The sequence below is a fragment of the Bos grunniens genome, chromosome 5 (assembly GCF_055505025.1).
Source record: "Bos grunniens cultivar Pamir isolate PY7600 chromosome 5, Bosgru_T2T1.0, whole genome shotgun sequence".
NCBI lineage: Eukaryota > Metazoa > Chordata > Mammalia > Artiodactyla > Bovidae > Bos > Bos grunniens.
Window position 1 is genome coordinate 90,312,986 of NC_141169.1, and position 24,492 is coordinate 90,337,477.

A 24,492-nucleotide genomic window follows, 5' to 3' on the forward strand; every position below is an offset into this window, starting at 1 on the left:
CACAGGACGCCAGGCCTCCCTGTCCATCACCATCTCCTGGAGTTCACTCAAACTCACGTCCATCGAGTCAGTGATGCCATCCAGCCATCTCATCCTCTGTCGTCCCCTTTTCCTCCTGCCCCAATCCCTCCCAGCATCAGAGTCTTTTCCAATGAGTCAACTCTTCGCATGAGGTGGCCAAAGTACTAGAGTTTCAGTTTTAGCATCATTCCTTCCAAAGAAATCCCAGGGCTGATCTCCTTCAGAATGGACTGGTTGGATCTCCTTGCAGTCCAAGGGACTCTCAAGAGTCTTCTCCAACACCACAGTTCAAAAGCATCAATTCTTTAGCGCTCAGCCTTCTTCACAGTTCAACTTTCACATCCATACATGACCACAGGAAAAAGCATAGCCTTGACTAGACGGACCTTTGTTGGCAAAGTAATGTCTCTGCTTTTGAATATGCTATCTAAGTTGGTCATAACTTTTCTTCCAAGGAGTAAGCATCTTTTAATTTCATGGCTGCAGTCACCATCTACAGTGATTTTGGAGCCCCAAAAAATAAAGTCTGACACTGTTTCCACTGTTTCTCCATCTATTTGCCATGAAGTGATGGGACCAGATGCCATGATCTTCGTTTTCTTGAATGTTGAGCTTTAGGCCAACTTTTTCACTCTCCACTTTCACTTTCATCAAGAGGCTTTTTAGTTCCTCTTCACTTTCTGCCATAAGGGTGGTGTCATCTGCATATCTGAGGTTATTGATATTTCTCCCGGCAATCTTGATTCCGGCTTGTGCTTCTTCTAGCCCAGCTTTTCTCATGATGTACTGTGCATATAAGTTAAATAAGCATCGTGACAATATACAGCCTTGACGTACTCCTTTTCCTATTTGGAACCAATCTGTTGTTCCATGTCCAGTTCTAACTGTTGCTTCCTCACCTGCATATAGGTTTCTCAAGGGGCAGGTCAGGTGGTCTGGTATTCTGATCTCTTTCAGAATTTTCCACAGTTTATTGTGATCCAAACAGTCAAAGGCTTTGGCGTAGTCAATAAAGCAGAAATAGATGCTTTTCTGGAACTCTCTTGCTTTTTCGATGATCCAGCGGATGTTGGCAATTTGATCTCTGGTTCCTCTGCCTTTTCTAAAACCAGCTTGAACATCTGGAAGTTCACGGTTCACGTATTGCTGAACCTGGCTTGGAGAATTTTGAGCATTACTTGTGTGAGATGAGTGCAATTGTGCGGTAGTTTGATACCTTAGTTGTGGCAAAAACATTAACTCAAAAGGCCTCACATTTGGATGGCTTTAAGGCTTTTTTTTCTTTTTTCTTAATCAAGCATTCTCATATTGCTTGTGGTATAAACAACATGTAATTTTATAAATTGTAACATTAAAATTAATATGCTGAAAAATGGGAAAATTACTTTGATCCCCAAATCACTTATTTTGTGGACATATAATAATATAGATAGGTCACTACTTAGTTCTTAAGGTGTTACATAAAGCTGTAAAATTAAATTAGGGCAAAATAAAATTAAATTAATTAAATTAGGGCAAAATTTCCACTTAACCGTCTTCCTTAAAAATGGTCTTAAAAATCAATAGTCTGACTTTTAAAAAATCTCAAAAATTCACATGACTTAAAAAATGAAACTCATTTTAAGTCTGATAAATGACATAAAGTACTGACTTCATTTTCATACAATTTCCTCATTGTGAAAATTACTTTTTTTCCAAAAGTGTTTTTTTTTTTTGGTTAAAAACTTTAAGTCTTATTTTAGTCAATGCTTTAGCTATGTTTTTCAGTGCCAAGAAAACTTCAGCAAAACGACAAAATTCCAAACATTTTCCATGCTACTTGTCTTTCTCAAACAGCCTCACTTAGAGCGATTGTGGCAAAAAGGAGAGATTACATGGGCAATATATGCCAACCCCATTATATGTCCCTTGGGTTTCTTCCTTTTCCTCTTAACTTAATATTGCCAAAATGACTTTAGTTCCACATCTTTAATATGTAAGTTTTAATAAAACATGTGCATCTTGTCCTTAGTTCTTTAAATGCTGCTGGAAATAATTTACAATAAAGCCTGAAGACAGTCTCAACTCAGTTTTAAGGAAGAGTATATCCACATCCCCCAATGTGATAAAGCCTCTCAATTCTTCATGACTCCAAGACTCATCAGATACATTGAAATTAATTTCATAGGTTTGTTTATACCACAATCAGTGTTCTTTTGCAGACAGAAGTTTCCTTGGAAATATATTCTCTTTTAGGACACATAACATGTGTCCCTAAGGATGAAGGGAAGGAAACTGAAATATAAGATGGTGTGGCAAGAAAAAGGGAAGGGGGAGAAAAAAGATCAAGAGTATGATATAAAATCTTACTTAATGAACCAATGTGGGTAGAATTACAAGATCAAAAGGGATTACTATTTTCTTCTCCATTTTCTTCTCACCTCAAGTACTAGAATGGACTCATCCATTCTTTGTTTCTACTGTTTTCTTTTTTAAAGTAACTACTATGTACTAGAGCCTGTATTAAAGGCAAAACACAGAAAATAGGAACTTAAAAGTGAATCTGGAGAGAAAAATACAAATAAACAAACAAAACATGAGGAAATAGATAAATGGCTACCTAACAATAGCTATTTTTGAAAAATACAATTCTGGGGAATTCCTTGACAGTCTAGTGGTTAGGACTCGGGGCTCTCATTGCCAGGAGCCTGGGTTTGAAATCTGGTTGGGGAACTCAGATCCTGTGAGCCATACCATGTGGCCAAAAAAAAAAAAAAAAAAAAACCAACAAAACAAAAACAACATTCTGGGCTCTAGAAGAGGAAGCTTGATTAATATATCAATTTATCACTGACTTTGTCAATTTGAATCAATAATATACAGTGCATGGGATTCTTGTATTTTTTTTTTAATTTATCTAAATTGAAAACTCCCCTGTGTTTTGTTTTGTTTTTCCTTTTGTGGGAAAGAGGCATCTTAAAGGAAGTTTAAAATAAACCATTTTCTGGTAAACATTTTATTTGCTTCCAGCCATGAAGGGGAACTATTAAATATTTCACCAAGGTTTGTGTTTCAATATAAACGATGAGCTGGAAATGGAGAAAGGGATGAATTTTGACAAGCAAAATATTTGTACATAATCATAATTGCTGGGTCACAGCCAAAGTTTTAATAAAATTACCACAGTAAACACTTTAATTTCTCATCTTTTGTTGAGGAATTTAAAACTTAGAATTGTGGGATTTAAAAATGATAAGGAAGCACATGTGAAAATTGAAAATCATTGTCACTGATGGAAGTAACTTGGCGATTTTCCTGTTAGGATACATTTCTTCTTTTTTGGAAGTGGTCATGAAGGAATGACTGCTGCAATATGGTTTCTGGGTCCAGGGTAGGTACAAAACACCCAAAATAGTATTCTTAGAAGATGGAAAATTCAATTTTTCAGAATCGATAAATTACACAAGGTACAGTCATAGCTTTAGATGTGTAGCCAAAGTGAACCTTCTAGCCTGAGCTAGTAATGTTTTTCCTCTTTCAAGCTGTTATTGTAAACTTCGAGAAAATTTTATTTTTGCAAGTTCTATATACTCAAAAGAGCTCATTAGAACTACAAAATAGACCCCTTAGAATAATATTCTAAAATATTACAAGAACACAATTCTGACTGAAAAACAAAGTCAATTAGAGGAGGCTCTGAGAGATTAGGCTATGTCTTCAGTTTGTAAGTCAGTCTAAGAAATGTTTTTAAAAACACTTAAAAATGGAATCCATTAAGTTGGCAGAGATTTTATTTTCAGTCTCTCTCCTTTTTGCTGATTTAACAATACAGGTCCTGTTATTCAAGTTACTGTACATATTACAGTGTATTTATTGAGTCTTTATAACAGTACATTGTGCTTAAGGGTAGACTCTGGAGTCAAATTTCTTGAAATCAAATCCCAATTTCACTCTTACTAGCTCCATGAATCTGGGTAAGTTATTTTATCTTTTCTAGGTCCAGTTCTCACATAGTAAAATGGAGACAATTATAAATTACCAATTCATAATTTTATGAAGATGAGATCCTCAATGTAAAACAATTCAATGGCTTCTCATTTTGCTTAGAATTACATTTGAACTCACTGCTATAATCTACAAGGCTTGAATACTGTTTATTGTTCCTGGAATGAATTTTTTCATTTCTTAGCACTGTTAGCTCATTCTCATCCTTCAGGTATAATTTCAAACAGCACTGCTTCAGAGATATTTTCCGAGACTAACCAGTAAGCCATCTTTCCATCCATGCCTCCATCCATCCAATATCAACAAGTATATACCAAGCAGCTACTCTCAGCCAGGTATGATACTAGGTACTGGAGTTAGGGAATAAATAAGAGGCCAGCCTTACCTTCATCTTACCCATTACTCTTCAGCATGACCCTCTGATTCCTATACTTATGGCAGTCTGAAATTATCTTGTCTTTATTTCACTGTTTGCTTACTGTATGTCTCCAATTCTAGCAAGAGAGTTTGAGGACAGCAAAAATCTTTTGGTCTTATTTACTAAATGCACTGTGCCTGGCATCAGTTAAGGGACTCAATAAATATTTGTTTAAAGAATGACTGATTGGTTTACCCAGAAGTAAATGCATAAGGGAAGTTAACTAGTTAGGAATTTAAATGATGAGTTGATTAAAAAATTCTATAGCTGGAAAAATATCTCTGTCTTCAATTTCATTCTCTCTAGAGTCTTCTTGCTATTAAAAAAAAATCTTGTGAAATATGTTTGTTAAATTATAATGAATAAAATGCCCTCTATTTTAGTTTTAAGATTCTGGGGTACCTCTTGATGGAAATGGAGACATTCTGAGTTGCCGTGCACTCAGGATGCAAACAAGAGAACACAAGTATGAAGACGATTTGTCCCTTCCCTTTCTAACTTAAGATTTTTCTTTCATCCCTTGCCTCATGTGGTCAAAGACTGCTAGTTTCCCATACATATAAATTTTTCTTTTTCACAGAAAAGAATGAAGTGTATGTATGGGAAAATATTTTTCTCTGCACAATTTCTGCAGAGATGACAATGTGCCTTGCTTAAAAACATTCCCTGACCTCCCCTCCCCAAGATCAGGAAGCCTTGGGACACAGTGTTGGCCAATCAGATATAAACAGAAGTCATCATGAGAAATGTCCAAGAAAATACTTTAAAAGGGGAAAGGTTTGGCTAGTGTATCTTTTTTGCCTTCTCCCTTTCTACTCTTCCTGCCTGGAAGCATTTTAGGATTCTGGAGATGAAGCAATAATCATCTGACCCAAAGTGACCAGGAAGAAAATATAATCGCTTCTGACCCAACATCTTGAAGCCATGAAAATGTCGTCACTGAAATCAATTTGAGGAGACATGTACAAATGCAAACACACACATACACAGAGACACGTGTGCACATACACTTATGGGACAGGAGCAATAATGCCAGACAAAGAATAGGAAAGACCTTGGAGGAGAAACAGATCTACACATTAACTGAATCTGGGTTCATTCCAAAGCAAAATTATAACATACTAACTATATGATTGGTATACAGAGGAATCGTTTGTTTGATTCTCATTATGTATATGATACTTATATAAAATTCAACCTTGTGAATTTGAATTCAACAAAGATGGCAGAAATAATTATTGCTATATCAGTTCCCTTTGTTTCCATATATCTAGTTCTTGAATAAAAAATGACAATCACTATTTTTTCTTTAAGGACAAATGCCCGGAATGATGAGAATCAGGTATAACCAGTCTGAAAGACAGATTAAAACAGTGATTCTGAAAAACAAAAACAAAAACAGAAAACTGCCAACACCAATGTTTCTGAACGTAGTTGAGTTGTTTTATGGAAAACAATCTATAGTTGTTAATAGTTGCTTGGGGGAAAATCACCTTAAAGGACTTTAGAAATATTGCTATTTTTAAGACAGAATTTCACATCTTTAATAATTTGACCTCAGTGTCAGCAATAAAGCAAATGAATTTCTCAACAGTCTCAATTTTTCAAATATACTTTATCTCAGAAACTGAACTCATTTCTCATGGAGCACTTATGTACCACAGAGCAGAGTTTGGGAAATAATGAAATGAATATTTTTTCAAAATGCTTCCTTTCAAAAACTTGGAATTTCAGAGAAGAACAATAAAAAATATGAATATATATATATATATATACACACATACACACTTGTAGATAAGTCATGACAATGAAGATTAACCACAAAATCTAGCATTTACAGTAATTTGTCTGATTTTTGTTTTTAAAATAAACACACAACAATTACATCAAGAAAGTAAAAAGACAATCCAGAGGGTGGCAGAAAATATTTACAAATCACAAATCTGATAGAGGGCTTGTATGTAGAATAATTGTGCAAAGGATACAGAATCCTGATATAACAAAATGAATTTAACCCACTGGGCAAAAGTCTGAACAGACATTTCTTCAAAGAAGATAAATGAATGCCCAACAGGTATACATGAAAAGATACTCAACAATGTGAGCTACTGGGGAAAAGCAAATCAAAACCACAATTAAATACCACTTTACACGTCCTAGGATAGGTTTAAAACACACATACACACAGAAAACAACTACTGGTGAGGATGTGGAGAAATAAGGGAGCCTTTACGGTAAAGTGGTACAGCCAACCTCGTCTTTTCACTCCAAGGTATACATCTGAGAGAAATGAAAAACTATGTCAACAAAATTTGAATGTGAGTGTCCATACAAACATTATTCATAATAGCTGAAAAATGCAAACAACTCAAATGCCCACTCTTTAATAAATGGAGAACTAAAAATATGATCTACTCATACCATACAATTCAATTTAGCAATAAAAAGGAATGAAGTGTTGATAAAAGCTGCAACACTTATCGGAGAAGGCAATGGCACCCCACTCCAGTACTCTTGCCTGGAAAATCCCATGGATGGAGGAGCCTGGTAGGCTGCAGTCCATGGGGTCGCTGAGGGTCAGACACGACTAAGCGATTTCACTTTCATTTTTCACTTTCATGCATTGGAGAAGGAAATGGCAACCCACTCCAGTGTTCTTGCCTGGAGAATCCCAGGGACGGGGGAGCCTGGTGGGCTGACGTCTGTGGGGTCACACAGAGTTGGACGTGACTGAAGTGACTTAGCAGCAACACTTATATCACAGCATCTTCACAACATTATTCTAAGTGAAAGAGATTAATCACAAAGGGCCACAAATAGTCCTGTAAGAAAAGTCCAGGATAGGAAAATTGATAGACAAAATAGATTAGTAATTGACTTAGGTTGGATGTCGTAGGGAAGCAGACAGGAGAGGGAGGTGATTGTGGATGTGGAAAGGGTTTCTTTCAGAGATGCTGAAAATGTTCTGGAATTAGATAGTGGTAAGGATTGCACAAATCTGTGAACTATGAAAAACCAATGAATTTTATACTTCAACTGGATAAATTTATGGTATCTGAATGATATCTCTATAAAACTCTTTCTCTCTTTTTAAAAAATAAGCAAACACACCTCTATGTACACACACATTCCACATTAAGGGACTACTTAAGGAAAAATTCTATGTATTGGATTCATCTCTATTTAAATTTGAGGTGTATTATTGAAAATACTGCAGAACAGACAATTAAAATTACTTCTTCATTTGTAAGATATTTTAACTGTATTAAACAATAAGTTTAAGCATGACTTGTTTCTAGCAGCAAGTGATAAGCATATGCCTGGTGACTGCTGTTCCTACTACTAGTCACTCTGGAATTACTTAGGAAACCTTCCACTTAGACTGGTTCTACCTACAGAATCTGAACCAAGGGAAGATTTTGTAGGTGCCAACATTGTTTTTGTCTCTAAATTGGCTCCAGGAGTAATTAATTATCCACTAAAGGGATACAATATCTGACATTTGGGGATTTGCTTTTTTAAACTGTGATTTATGCAATTACTTTCATTTTCCTTTTCTGCGAGCAAAATGCCTCTCAAAATATTTGAGTATCAATGACAGCATTAACGGAGCTTCCCAGGTGGTGCTAGTGATAAAGACACCACCTACCAATGCAGGAGACATAAGAGACATTGGCTCAATCCCTGGGTTGGGAAGATCCCCTGGAGTAGGGCATGACATCCCACACCAGTATTCTAGTGTGGACAGAGGAGCCTGGTGGACTACAACCCATGGGGTTGAAAAGAGTAGGACACAACTGAAGTCACTTCGCATGCAGGACACCATTAGCAAGGGTATTTAAAACTTATTTAAAAAGTCTTCTTGTAATAATAATCTTCAGATATTTAATGTTTGGCCCAACACATGATATTCTACACATATTAACATCAATAAACATATAAGCCAATATACATGTCAAGAGCTGTTAGATGCTTTGTGTACAATGAAGACAGAGATGGAATTATGATAATCTCACTTTAACAGAGGAGAAAGATACATACGCAAAGTAAGATAAAACATAAGCACATATTTGTTTCTCCTGCTACTGGCTGACTCTTTACTGTGTTGCCAGGTACGCAGTAAGTATTTTCTAAGCAGGTGAAAGGCTAACAGAGTTTTTCCAAGAGAATGCACTGGTCATAGCAAACACTCTTTTCTGACAACACAAGAGAAGACTCTACACATGGACATCACCAGATGGTCAATACCAAAATCAGACTGATTATATTCTTTGCAATCAAAGATGGAGAAACTCTATACAGTTAGCAAAAAGAAGACTGGGAGCTGACTGTGGTTAAGCTCATGGACTCCTTATCACCAAATTCAGACTTAAATTGAAGAAAGTAGGGAAAACCACTATACCATTCAGGTATGATCTAAATCAAATCCCTTACGATTATATAGTGGAAGTGACAAATAGATTCAAGGGATGAGATCTGATAGACAGAGTGCCTGAGAACTATGGACGGAGGTTCGTGACATTGTACAGGAGGCAGTGATCAAGACCATCCCCAAGAAAAAGAAATTTAAAAAGGCAAAATGGTTATCTGAGGAGGCCTTAAAAATAGCTGAGAAAAGAAGAGAAGCTAAAGGCAAAGGAGAAAAGGAAAGATATACCCATTTAAATGCAGAATTCCAAAAAAAGCAAGGAGAGATAAGAAAGCCTTCCTCAGCAATCAATGCAAAAAAATAGAGGAAAACAATAGAATGGGAAAGACTAGAGATTGCTTCAAGAAAATTAGAGATACCAAGGGGACATTTCATGCAAATATGAGCACGATAAAGGACAGAAAAGGTATGGACCTAACAGAAGCAGAAGATATTAAGAAGAGGTGGCAAGAATACACAGAAGAACTATATAAAAAAGATATTCATGATCCAGATAATCATGATGGTGTGATCACTCACCTAGAGCCAGACATCCTAGAATGCGAAGTCAAGCAGGCCTTAGGAAGCATCACTATGAACAAAGCTAGTGGAGGTAATGGAATTTCGGTTGAGCTGTTTCAAATCCTAAAAGATGATGCTGTTAAAGTGCTACACTCAATATGCCAGCAAATCTGGAAAACTCAGCAGTGGCCACAGGACTGGAAAAGGTCAGTTTTCATTCTAATCCTAAAGAAAGGCAATGCCAAAGAATTCTCAATCTACCACACCACTGCACTCATCTCACATGCTAATCAAGTAATGCTGAAAATTCTCCAAGCCAGGCTTCAACAGTACATGAACTGTGAAATTCCAGATGTTCAAGCTGGATTAAGAAAAGGCAGAGGAACCAGGGATCAAATTGCCAACATCTGTTGGATCATCAAAAAAGCTAAAGTTACAGAAAAGCATCTATTTCTGCTTTATTGATTAAGGCAAAGCCTTGATTGGGTGGATAACAACAAACTGTGGAAAACTGTTCAAGAGATGGGAATACCAGATCACCTGACCTACCTCTTGAGAAATCAGTATGCAGGTCAGGAAGCAACAGTCAGAACTGGCCATGGAACAACAGATTAGTTCCAAATCAGGAAGAAGTACGTCAAGGCTGTATATTGTCACCCTGCTTATTTAACATATATGAAGAGTACATCATGAGAAACACTGGGATGGATGAAGCACAAGCTGGAATCAAGACTGCAGGGAGAAATATGCAGATGACACCCCCCTTATGGCAGAAAGTGAAGAAGAACTAAAGAGCCTCTTGACAAAAGTGAAAGAGGAGAGTGAAAAAGTTGGCTTAAAGCTCAACATTCAGCAAACTAAGATCATGGCATCTGGTCCCATCATTTCATGGCAAATAGATTGGGAAACCTTGGAAACAGTGACAGACGTTATTTTGGGGGGCACCAAAATTACTGCAGATGGTGACTGTAGCCATGAAATTAAAAGACATTTGCTCCTTGAAAGAAAAGCTATGAACAACCTAGACAGCATATTAAAAAGCAGAGGCTTTACTTTACCAACAAAGGTCCATCTAGTCAAGGCTATGGTTTTTCCAGTAGTCATGTATGGATGTGAGATTTGGACTATTAAGAAAGCTAAGCACTGAAGAATTGGTGCTTTTGAAATGCGGTGTTGGAGAAGCCTCTTGAGAGTCCCTTGGACCACAAGGAGATTCACACAGTCCATCCTATGGGAAATCAGTCCTGAATGTTCATTCAAGGGACTGATGCTGAAGCTGAAACTCCAATACTTTGGCCACCTGATGTGAAGAACCTACTCATTGGAAAAGTCCTTGATGGTGGGAAAGATTGAAGGCAGGAGGAGAAGGGGTTGACAGAGGGTGAGATGGTTGGATGGCATCACCGACTCAATGGACATGAGTTTGAGTACGCTCCAGGAGTTGGTGATGGACAGGGAAGCCTGGCGTGCTGCAGTCCATGGGTCACAAAGAGTTGGACATGACTGTGTGACTGAACTGAACTGATGCATTATTTTGTAAAGTCCTTGAAATAATCCCCCTGGAGTCATATAATTTCCCCTGTTGTTTAAATGATGAAATTGTGACATACAGAGAAAGTGCCTTACTATGTGGAATCTGCCAAAGGTCCCACAGCAAGAATGCACAAAGCAAGGTCTACCAGTCAAGCACTAGCTCTAATCCTCTATGTTACACTCCCCACATATCACAAAGGAATAAGTTGCTAATATAATCACAAATTTGGAAGCAATAAATTCTTCCTTGAGAGGCAAAAGCAATAGTGAGAGCTGAGCTAAGATGCTAAGATGAGAGCTAAAGACAGGATGCAATGTCTGTGATGGGTTTTTGATACAAACAGGCAATTACCAAGGATTCTAGACAGGTTAGGGTTAAGACATACAGATGTTTGTACATAAAGTTAAAGGGTTCAGAGTACATTTTAAAGGCAAAAGAAGGCATCGAACACATTAAAGTAGCAATTTTATGATCATTCCTGTGCTTTAGGAAAAGACAAGTCTATAAACATATTTGCAAATTATTCACATAGTTGCAAATTATTCATGCGATGGAGTAATTTGTGGGAAGGAGATAAATGGCAAGATCACTTAGGAGAGGGGTCCACAATTGTTTTGGCACCAAGTATCAGTTTCATGAAGACAAGTTTTCCATGGACCAGGGTAGGGGGGTGGTTTTAGGATGATTCTCATAAGGAGCCCTGAAAGTAGATCCCTCACATCTCAATTCACAGGAGGGTTTGTGCTCTTAGGAGACTCTAATGCTCCACTAACCTTATAGGAGGAGGAGCTTGGGCAGTAACTTGAGCAATGGGGAGTGGTTATAAATACAGATGAAGCTTTGCTTACTTGCAAGCTGCTCACCTCCTGCTGTGCGGCCTGGTTCCTAATGGCCACAGAGCAGTACCAATCCATGGCCTGAGGGTTGGGGACTCTTGACTTAGAAAAGTGTGAAAGTGTAGTTGCTCAGTCTGACTCTTTGCGACCCCACAGACTGTAGCCTACCAGCCTCCTCTGTCCATGGGATTTTCCAGGCAATAGTACCGGAGTGGATTGCCATTTCCTTCTCCAGGGGATCTTCCCAACCCAGGGGTCCAACCCAGGTCTCCCACATTGTAGATAGACTCTTTACTGTCTGAGCCACCAGGGAAGTCTTGGGGACTCTTGACTTAGAGGACCCCTGCTAAATAAAGAATTAAAATAATATTTTCAACTTTAAGTCCATTCCCATTTCATTCTTATCCCCCACAGGAATTCTCTCAATTCAACATGCATTTGAAATGGGATACAAGCATCTGACTCTTTCACATTCACTGAAGAAGACCATAAAATGTCATATCATTTATTTTCACCTGAAGTTGCAGCTGTTTCAACAGCTAAAATTAACCAAAGAAAAGCAAAGCGTAATAAATTAGAAACACAAAGAAAGGAAATAGAGAACAAAGAAAGGACAATCTTGCTCTATTATCCCTTTAAATAGTTAATTTAAATCTCAAATGTAGCTTGAACACTTTTAAAGGATCCTTGAGCCATAAATTATACCCAAGATCTAGTATGGTTGACAAGCACTCAGAATTCCATGTTTTTTATTACACAAGTTAGTGTAAGGGCTCTTTCCACTCAAAACACTGCACTTTAATTATGAATGTGAATATGGATGAGACAATAAAAAAGTTAATCTCATGATATGCATTACCAATTAGAGATAGATTATACTCTCCTTATCAACTGAGTAGCTCAAACAAAGGATCAAGACTTTTTAAAGTCAAGGATACACATGCTTCAATGAAGAGACCTATATTACCAATGTACTATTTGCTAATTCCACAATTATTAAGCACTTACTACCAGATGCTGGGTTATATAAGAGAAAAAAAAAACTAGATGATTGTCTACCTCAAAGGAACTCTCATTCACTGGAGGGAAAGAAACATGTAAATAAAGAATTAAATGTAATATTAGAACCCTTAAACTATCTGTTCCTCACAGAAATACTATATTAAACCATTTCATATGTGTTTTGAAGGTTTAAGAGGATTTTGATAAAAAGAAAGAAATGGTGTTTGAAGGATCATCCCAAGTGAACAGAATATGAAACTGCATGGATTATATATTCAGGAAAAGGGGACTAGTCCACTGATGGCCTGCATTTAGGATGCACTACGAAAGATCTGGGGTTTCCCTGGTGGCTCATGTGGTGAAGAATCCACCTGCAGTGCAGGAGACCTGGGCTCAATCCTTGGGCCGGGAAGATCCCCTGGAGGAGGGCATGGCAATCCACTCCAGTATTCTTGCCTGGAGAATCCCCATGGACAGAGTAACCTGGCAGGCTATATATAGTCCATGGGGTTGCAAAGACAACTGAAATGACTAAGCACACACAAAAAAGAGGTGCATGTAGTTAGGTGGGCACCAAATTTTGAAGGGCCTAATATGGCAGGCTAAGAACTTGGAATATTTATACCATGGGTTTAAGACTTTCACTGCTTTGTTCAGATTTGTTCTTGAGACAGAGCTCATCTAAGAAAATGTATACAGATTTGGGGTCAGGTGAAGGTGGGAACCTACATGAAGACCAGTTAAGAAATAAGTCTATAATCTAGGCAAGAGATAAGGAGGAACTGAGCCACAGAAATGGAGGAGATGGGGTAGAGGGAGAGAGATTTCTGACGTGGAATTTGGTTAACATTTATACACTTCCCTGGTGGCTCAGACCGGAAATAATCAGCCTGCAATGCAGGAGACACGGGCTCAATTCCTGGGTTAGGAAGATCCCCTGGAGAAGGGAATGGCTACCCAATCTAGTATTCTTGCCTGGAGAATTCCATGGGTGGAGGAGCCTGGTGGGCTACAATCCATGAGCTCACTAAGAGTTAAACACAACTGAGCAACCAACACACTTTTTTTTTTCCCCCGTATATACTGCTGCTGCTGCTGCTAAGTCACTTCAGTCGTGTCCGACTCCGTGCGACACCATAGACGGCAGCCCACCAGGCTCCCCCGTCCCTGGGATTCTCCAGGCAAGAACACTGGAGTGAGTTGCCATTTCCTTCTCCAATGCATGAAAGTGAAAAGTCAAAGTGAGTCGCTCAGTCGCATCTGACTCTTAGCGACCCCATGGACTGCAGCCTACCAGGCTCCTCCATCCATGGGATTTTCCAGGCAAGAGTACTGGAGTGGGGTGCCATTGCCTTCTCTGTTTCGTATACACTACCATGTGTAAAATAGCATAGATAGCTAGCTCAGCTTGGTGCTCTGTGGCAATCTTGATGGGTAGAATGGAGGGTTCAATCAACATATAGCTGATTCACTTTGTTATGCAACAGAAACCACATAACACTGTAAAGCAACTATACCCTAATTTTAAAAAATGCAAATAAAGACAGTGATAGAAAAGGGAATATATTACTCATATTCTATGTACTTTCTATACTGTGTTCAAAACATCTATCTTAAAAAATTCAAACTCCTTGATGGCAAGTCTATATGCGATCCACTGAGCCTAACACTGTGCTTGGCACCTAGAATATGTTCCAGAACTAATAAATTATATCTTTACTTAAATGCTGAAAAATCAATTAGCAATACAACATAGACAAAAGAGTAATAATAATACAGTGGTACAGTCTGAGTTCTAATATCAAGTGAATACTGTAATTGTATTGTGTTTGGAAGTTTTCTCAATACAGCATGGGACACCTAATTCAGTTTTACAGGTTGATTTCAGGAAGTTTCTATAAAGAAGAAACTGATACACAGAAATCTGACCTCAATGTGCCTGTTCAACCCCACTGTTTGCCTCACATGTCAGTACTGCTCACATTCACATGGAACATTAGTTATTTGCCTGTCATTTCTAACCACATCAGTGCTGTCAATTTAAATTTGTAAACTCAAGAGATCAGAGACTTTGTCTAACTCATTTTATACACAAAACAGCACAGCTAGCTCTTATTGAATGTTGGTCATTATGGCTATTTAAAATACTTTCCAAAATAAAAGTCAAAAATTTTCAAATATCTATACAGCACACCTACTAACTACTCAGTGTTAATTATAATGTGACTAAGGCCTGGCATCCTAATCTACATAGTCCTTATCACAGATTTTGCCAGAATTTGCCTTCTTGTCCAAAGCATCTATTATTACTTTAATTTATAGTACTTCACAAAGCTTTGTCTGACTCTAGATATATAACTATGTTGTTATTCAGAGAGTATATTAGCAAATAAACAAAAACTAGTTAAAAACAAAGTTAGTTAAGGTGTTCAGTGGATTTCCTTCATATTTTGTTGTTTGCTACTTGTAACTCTGAGAGCAGAGCCTAGAACTTTAAGGTATAAATTTATCCATTTAGCAATCACAGAATACAAATCTATCAGGCACGGGACATAAATTTTTTAAACAAGCTCTTATTCTATAGTTTCAAAAACTGAATAAAAATAGAAGTCTAAGACAGAGAATAAACAATTTAATGATTATTCAAAATTTTTGATATAAAAGAAATCCTCTAATAATAGTCTCTCTGAGTATTCAGTTAACTTCTTAGGTGTTTTAGAAATTCCTATTCCTGTCAAAATTGTGGCATCATTTAATAATGGCCTAATATCGTAACTGTCAATAATTCCCTAATAAAGCTATACAATTTAAGGTTCAAATAAATTGTTACAGTGGATTTTTTCCAACAGGACAAACTTCACATTATCCTTTAAGATTTACCATGGGGCTTCCCTGGTGGCTTAGAGGTAAAGAATCTGAATACAATGCAGGAGACTTGAGGGAGACGGTCCGGTACCTGGGTCGGGAAGATTCCGTGGAAGAGGAAATAGCAACCCACTCCAGTATTCTTCCCTGGAAAATTTCATGGACACGGGAGCCTGGTGGGCTACAGTCCATGGGGTTGCAAAGAGTTTGACGTGACTGAGTGACTAAATGACAACAACTAAACTTTATGATATGAGTGACCTTCCGAAATCCATTCAATTTCTCCTAGCTTCAATTCCTAAGTAAATGGGGGGCACTGCTTATTCATCTCAAAGGGATTCTATGACAGAGTAAATGAGAGAATAAACACAGAAGTGCTTTCTTATCCAATGTAATGGCTGTGAGTCAAAGAAAAAAAAAATCTCCTTAAAATTGTGAAGCAATTCCTAAAACAATTGATTATGTGTTTTGTAAATTTAACATGTGGTCAAGCATCAGAAATATAAGGTGATCTTTAAAATTACTCCTCTTCACCTCAAATAAACATTATTTTGCCCTATAATAATGGAATACAGAGATAATTGTTCATAACATGTCATAAATTATCCTCCAGGAACAAATAAATGAGAAATATGTTCACATAGATGATGTTTTTGAACATGAGGGACAGTGATTTTGCTGAAATTTTTTTCTTTGTTGTTGCTTAGTCGCTCAGTGGTGTCTGACTCTCTGCGACCCCATGGACTGTAGCCTGCAGGCTCCTCTGTCTATGGAATTTCTCATGTAAGAATACTGGAGTGGGTTGCCATTTCCTCCTCCAGGGTATCTTCCTGACCCAGGGATTGAACACACATTTCCTGCATTGCAGGCAGAATCTTTACCACTGAGCCATCAGGGAAGCCCTTTTGCTGAGATTAGTAGAATGAATATTGGAGCACTTGTGTTTTGGAATGTTAGAATAAACAGAAACAGGTCTAATAGGATGAAGCTAAGAGGAGAATTGTGTATGGGCATCAGAAATATGTCCTGATAAGGAAAACCTCTGTTAGCCTTTGGGAAGTTCAAGTGACCTAGTATGAGTGACATTTCCAAGGATCAGACCTCTGGATTATCACGAGAGAGTGCTTTTCTTGGCTGAAATCTGAATGAGACTACAATGAATCTCTTCTTTCTCCAGATTTCAATTCTGATACTATAAGGTTTTAATGAAACCCAATCAGAACCTAGACTGAATGGAGGTGTTTAAAAACATGGCTACTTTCTACAAAATGAACAGAGCCTTATTCTAATTAATATACGAAAGATGAAAAGGCCTGGGGGAGAACTTGATTGATTCACGTTCTGTTTTTTAATTTGTTAAGCTCAGTGAGGCATGGACATTTCTCTTTTCAATTTACTAATTAATTTTAACTTGAAAAGAAGGGGGGGTTAAATGGGATTTTTCCATAATACTGATTCTTAATAGAATATATTTTTAGAGTCATTCATATTGATTGGTAGATTCATCCAATCTGTGAAAAATTATATTCGAATCTACTACTTGGCACTCACATTAGATTCATAATCTCACAAAATGTGTACTCTGAGTCTTACATTCACTTTCTGGAGAAGGGTATGCCCATGAGATATAGTAAGTCAAGTTTCTCTGACTCTCTAATGTCTTAAGTACTATGGACTTTGATATATTTTAGAAACTATGGCTTCAGTGTTCACACTAAGGAAAAGATGTGATAATAAGAGCATTCTCTAGATTTCATTGATCATTGTGAGAAGTGAAAGGAATGGCTGAAAACCTTGTACCTCAAGTTTAATTTTTCAATTTTCATAGATGTAGGCTGAGACCAAAATTATTAGATTTCAGGAACCTGTTATAAATAAAATCATTCATGCACAAAAGTAACTAAAAATGGGCAATAATAAAATGATAGTCCCTCCCAACAATTTGTTAAATATGATGCATTTAATTTTACAGGAAAATAAATGAAATGGATTATTTCTAAAGGCAGGCACTAGACACTCAACCTGGGATACAGAGAGAATAGGTTCCTGATGGGACTACCTTACTGACTGATACCCTATAAGACCATACCCAGGAATACATAGGATGTATTGCTTTCCTAGGGTCACTGTAAACAAGATGTCACAACTTGAGTGGCTTAGGATAACAGAAACTTATTATCTCAAAGTTCTGAAGGCTGAAAGTATGAAATCAAGGTGTCAGAGGGGCAACACTCTCTGAAATCTATATTGAAAGAATCCTTCCTTGCCTCTTCCTAGTTCTGGCAGTTTACTAGCAATCTCTTACATTCCTTGGCTTATAGGTGCATCATTTCAGTCCTGTTTTCACATGGCTGTCTTCCCTCTTTGTGTGTCTGTCTCTGTGTCCATTCCTATTTTTTTATAAGGACACCTGTCATACTGGATTCTTTGTTGTAGTTTAGTCACTAAGTGTGCCCAAATCTTTTGTGACCCCTGGACTGCAGCCCGCCAGGCTCCTCTGTCCATGGGACTCTCCAGGCAAGAATACTGGAGCGGGTTGCCATTTCCTTCTCCAGGTGATCTTCCCAACCCAAGGATCGAACCCAGGTCTCCTTCTTGGCAGGTGGTTATTTACCACTGAGCTACCAAGGAAACCATATTGGTTTGAAGTGAAAGTGTGAGTCACTCAGTCATGTCTGACTCTTTGTGACCCCATAAACTGTAGCTACCAGGCTCCTCTGTCCACGGGATTCTCCAGGCAAGAATACTGGAGTGGGTAGCCAGTCCCTTCTCCATATTGGTTTAGGTCTCCCCTAATGATCTTATGCTAATTTGATGATGATGACTCCTGTAAAGACCCAATTTCGAAATGAGGCCACATTCAGAGGTGCTGGCGGTTAGGATGTCACCATACTCTGTTGGGAGACACAATTCAACTCATAACATATGAACCATAGTTTTCTCAAATATAAAGTGTGGGAATGATAGATTATTAATGGAGTTCTCAACCACTTATGGATGAAGCAAATGTTTATTTCTTCAAAATAAAAGAGATACTTGATGAGTGGTATTGACAGCATTTGCTGACCGAAACATCCTGATAAGAGCTGTGCTTCCTTCTGCAGCTTCTAGAAAAACCTGAGGAGAATCAGTTATGTTTAGTGATTGACCATATAATTCCGCCAGTATACTTAATTTAGAGATTGAGGATGCCTGAATTAGATGATCTCCATTTAACTGATTTTTACAATTCTAGAACAGTTTTTAGACTTGTATTTTTATAACACAGATGAAATGATCAAAATAAGATAAGTGTCTCTGTCTTGCCCAAGAAATTTAAAAATGAAAACAGAAAAGTCAGAGAAAAATCATTCTCATAATTCAGAATACTTTTCATATTACTATTACGAACATCTTTCCTAATGTTCTTCATCTTTTCAAAAGTTGAGTTCATTGTCTGCATACACTATGGTTCTCCTATTAATATACCCTTCTCAGAATATACATAATTTGGTAAATCAGAAGTGTCAGCAACACCTGTTCACCAGGTGTAATATCCCAGCTCAGCCTACCTCTGCTATGATGTGTGCTCTAGGAAGATCAGGGGCCTCTCCCTGTCTCAGTTTTCCCAGGTGTTAAATGGGGATGTTAACACAAATACTATCAGCTATGTAAAGTGAGCACGGACTTCCCCAGTGGCTTAGTGGTAAAGAATCCACCTGCAATGGAGGAGACTCAGGTTCCATCCCTGGGTGGGGAAGATCCCGTGGAGAAGGGCATGGCAACAACTCCAGTATTCTTGCCTAGAGAATCCCGTGGACAGAAGAGCCCGGCAGGCTACAATCCATAGGGTTGCAAAGAGTCAGACAGGACTAAAGCAACTGGGCATGCATGTATAGTGAGCATACCTTTCTTAGCAATAACTTATTACTAAGTTATTACAGATACAATAAGGACTAGGAAGATAATAACCACAGCAAAGATTTTGAACATGTTCAATAGCATCAAGGTTGCATAGGAGATAGTCCACCCTGGAAGAAGCAGCAGCTGCTGCTAAGTCACTTCAGTCATGTCCGACTCTGTGTGACCCCATAGACGGCAGCCCACCAGGCTCCCCCGTCCCTGGGATTCTCCAGGCAAGAACGCCAGAGTGGGCTGCCATTTCCTTCTCCAGCTTCATTCATTTACCTTGGTAAGCCACTAGCTAGAACTTATCCGTTCCAGTGCATGTAATTCAAACTGTCATCATGCCTTCTGGGGCAACTGTACAACTGCCACTATGAGAAAATCTCACAATATATTATTCAACACCAGTGTGTGTCTGTGTGTGTGTGCACGTGCAGATCACAAAACATGAGCATGTTCTTCATGCTAGTAGCTGGTGGTTGAGAGAGGGAATGAAATGAAAGTAGGACAGCTAATGAAAAGACAGAGACAGAGCAAATCCAATGAAAATCAGTATGACAACCTCCTGGGTTGCCAACCATTCCCAACCTCAATTTTCAGCAACTTAGAGTTACTAGTCCCAGTGAAAAGAATAACAACAGTAACCAAAGGAAACTATTGCAGTTGTCAGTGCATTCCAAAGCCTACAGACCCTTTGATGGTTGGGTTTCACCCTGCTCAGAAGGACTTGGTCCTTTCTCACAAATTCCCCTACTTTCCATCAGAGCCTGGGCCTTGGAGAATAGAGTGCTTCCAGCTGCGCAGACAGAGCCTGAGAAAGTTTTCCAAGGTTGGTTCTTTTTCTTTTTTTGCTTTTAAAGTTACACAGACACACATAAAATATCTGCTTTGACATTTTCACCACCTAAACATATGAAACGATGGGGTTGAAACAGTAAAATAACAATGTAATGAAGGGGGGCAGTCTTGCCCCTGGCATCAGGTATTATAAACATCAAGGAGTGCCAGTGTAAACCTTTATTCAAAAGACTGGTTTCTTTGTCAAGCAATGCCTTTCTTCCAAAACATCCTCGCTGCCATATGTCTGCACCCAGCCAGCTGCAGATCTAATAAGAAAGTTCTTATTCATGTTGTATAATGTTTTACAGGTTTGCCACGGGGGTCACTCGCTGTGAGTTCTTTACGTCAGAGTCGGAGCTCTCTAACAAACAGAGAGGGGAAAGGTTCCAAGAAATGTAGGTTGGGAGGAGGGAGGACCCAGAAAATAGAAAGGAAATAGCGCATCAAGCTCACAGCCTTTCTATTTATCTTGCCCTCATTTAATGCCAGAAGCAATGTTTTCATTATTAAGGAAGAAAAAGAGAGAAAAAGGGGGCAACTATTAGGTTGGATAAACATTATCATCAAATATAAGATTAGAAATGTTTAACGATCTCCCTCCTGACTATCTAATTTAGAAAGGGGGGATACATTAGCTGTTTCAGATGTTGGGAGGCTATTTAATTATGCTCCTGCTGTTGCATTCATCACGTTAAAAAATACAAAGAAAAAGATGTTTCTTAATGGCCTTAAAACATGAAGATCTTATTAGGTTCATAATTTACTTCACTGGGGGACCTGGATACATCATTAATTAAAAATGCTACATTATCTAATAAACTCATGTTGACATGAAATGAGATGCAACAAGTGAAAAAAAAATCAGTTTGAGACTGGCACTTAATGTTTTCAGAAAGTAAATGGATGATAGCTTTTTCCAAGAGTTCACTGCCTCAAGTACCAAGTGCCTTGCTGTGAACTCATTAAGTAGATGTGTGGGATCATTCATAAAACAGAGATCTCTTTGCCAGATGCTCTGAGGTTTAGAAAGACATGACACACGCTCATATTACTTTCTTATGTTGACTTGATTTAAAGGTAATACTTTTTCCTTAGCAAGTTTGATAGGAAAGCACATTTTGAGTGAACTTTTAGATACTGGATACAGTTTTAAAATTCAATCAAAAAGAAATGAATTCTTTGAAATCAAACACAATGCAGTCTTAATAAAAAGGAAATACTACTGGCTCATTAAAATAGAGAATCTGAAAGCTAACAGACAGGTGCCTACAGTATTGCTGACTAAAAGTCAACTTAAGAATAATAAGTATCTTAGGGAGAAAAGTAATCTTATTGGGGAAAAATAGCATCAACTAAATAGAAGGTAAGAAATTTCCATGAGGTGCCTAAGCAATGTGTTATGGCAGTGAAGGTGTGAATCAAGTATCAAGTGTGATGTTCATTTCACAACAAAGACCTCGGACAACAGTCTCTGCATGAAATCTGAGGGCAAGGAAAAGTGGCATCAGGAGTTACTAACATCATACCAGTGAATTTTACATTAGCATTCACAGCCTCGTGAATTTTGAAATCAACTGTTAGAGGGCTGTTTTCTTTTACTTGGAAATTTTCTTTTTATTATTTATAAATACTCAGAGCAAAAGCAAAAATCTCCAAGTGGGAAATTGTTCTTAGGCTCCTGATACTGATAAGATAGCAATTTTTAGTAACTCATTTTCTTCTTTTACAGTTGCCAAGTCTCCTCTTGTCTCTCTTCCAATCACTTATTCTCTCTGAAGTCTGAGAAGTACCCTTTAGTGAACTTAGCAGAGGCTCCAACCCCTACAAAAAGGACCAAAGTTACATTTTGCAAAGTCTGTCAAGTTTTAATATCACCCTTCACTGTATTCAAATATAACCAGTAAATACTAATATGACTTAATTGAAGAGGAACATCCTGTTAAGACTAAATCTTATAGGCCAGTGATGGTGTTATGGTGTTATGTTTTGAAATAGTGAACCTGACACTGAAAAATCTTTTTTTTTTTTTAAAGTTCCATGGTGCTTCTATAGAAAAATCTTAGGAAGGTTTTTTGAAAGTTCTCAGTGACAAAGTGAAACATATAATATCAAAAAGACCCCAGAGAAATCAGGATATTTCCACTCTGAATGAGTTGAAAAAGGAATAATAAAATTATTACTCTAAAAACCAATTTGTAGTGCTTCAAACTCCATCTGGTTGGCAACACTGAAACATAAAATTAAATTTGACCCAGCAATCCCACTTCTGGGCCTATACCTGGACAAAATTCTACTTCAAAAAGATACACATACCCCTATGTTCATAGCAGTGCTACTCACAATAGCCAAGACATGGAAACAACCTGAATGTCCATCGACAGCTGAATGGATAAAGAAGATGTGGCACATAGATAAAAACATACATACAAAGAATACTATTCAGCCATAAAAAAGAGCAAAATAATTCCACTGGCAACAACATGGATGTAACTAGAGATTACCATACTAAGTGAAGTAAGTCAAAAGAGAAAGACAAAAGGCCGTACAATAACACTTATATGTGGAATCTAAAATATGACACAAATGAGCTATCTATGAAACAGAAACAGAATCAGGGACATGAGCTTGGGGCAGGGATGGGAGCTTGGGGTTACCAGATGTAAGCTTTCACACAGGGAATGGATAAATAACAAGTTCTGACAAATGTTTACTTTTCATTCATTAAATCTTCACTCTCCTTTATTAATGCTTTTTCCCAGTGTTAGCTGTACCCCAGGACTTGGTCTTCAGACCACTTCCCTTCTCCATGTACATTCATTCTCTTGCAGATCTCACAGTAGCTGATTTCTTTAAATACCATTCCTATGATGCTAATTTTTCCAGTTAGTATTTCCAGCTCCTGGAATAGGCTCATCTACAGCTTCAAGGATCACCAATGTGCCATTGAAACTCAACATTTCTGAAATCAAATGTGTTATTCCTCCCCCAAATCTGCTTTCCCCTGCCCCTCCTCATTGCCTTGTCTCCCATTTTCCCATGAGGCACTGCCAGTGAATCATCAGTTGCTTAGGCCAACCACCTTCATGTCATCCTGCAAACTCACACTCATCTCCAATGAATTCAACAGTAAATTCTGGAATCTTTACATTCAACACATCACAATTTCAACCATACAACTCACCAAATCCTCTACCTGGATTACTGCAAAGCCAGTGCTCAGATATTCTCACAGTTTGCTTTCTCCCATCCTTCCAGTGCTTATGCTATGCTATGCTATGCTAAGTCACTTCAGTCGTGTCTGACTCTGTGTGACCCCAAAGACGGTAGCCTACCAGGCTCCCCCCATCCCTGGGATTCTCCAGGCAAGAACACTGGAGTGAGTTGCCATTTCCTTCTCCAATGCATGAAAGTGAAAAGTCAAAGTGAAGTCGCTCAGTCGTGTCCGACTCTTAGCGACCTCATGGACTGCAGCCTACCAGGCTCCTCCATCCATGGGATTTTCCAGGCAAGAGTACTGGAGTGGGGTGCCATTGCCTTCTCCATCCAGTGCTTATACAGCCCCTCAAAGAACCTTCCCCTGACCATGGCAGGTCAAACTGTACCCGTTTATACTCTGTCCCCGTTCCCAGTTTTCTTCCCTTCAAAGAACTCAACACTTTCTTATGTACTTAATCATGTTTCTTATCTGTATTTTGCTGCATTTCTCAAACTCTCACAATCACCAGGAAGGTTTATGAAAAGGCAGATAACTGGGCCCCACCCTCCTGCAAAGAGTTTCAGATTCAGTAGTTCTAGGCGGGGCCTAAGAATCTCCATTTCTAACCATTCCCAGGTAATGCGGATACTACTGGTCCATGGATCACATTTTGAAAAACACTGCCTTACAGAATGTGAGCTCCTTGAAAGCAGGGCCATTATGTTTTAGTGATTTTTGTTGTTGTTTGTTTTAAGAAATTTATTCTATTTAATTTACAAACTTTATATAGCTTATTAAGATAAGACAAAGCAAAACAAAAAACAGTGAAAATAAGACATTATACTTTCAAGGTCTGGGTCCTTCCAACCTTCTGTAAGAATTGTGAAAGTCGCATTTATCAATTGGAAGCACAAACCAAAATTCTGAATGGTGCCATGACATTTTATAGAAGGGATCAACACTTATTCCCAGCACGTGGGA

At 38.1% G+C, this 24,492-nt stretch overlaps 1 protein-coding gene across 8 annotated transcripts in view; it reads right to left on the minus strand.

The window, feature by feature from the left end:
• Positions 1–24,492, minus strand: part of PDE3A (phosphodiesterase 3A) — a 379,994-nt gene that overhangs the window by 169,783 nt on the left and 185,719 nt on the right. The window lies entirely within an intron of this gene.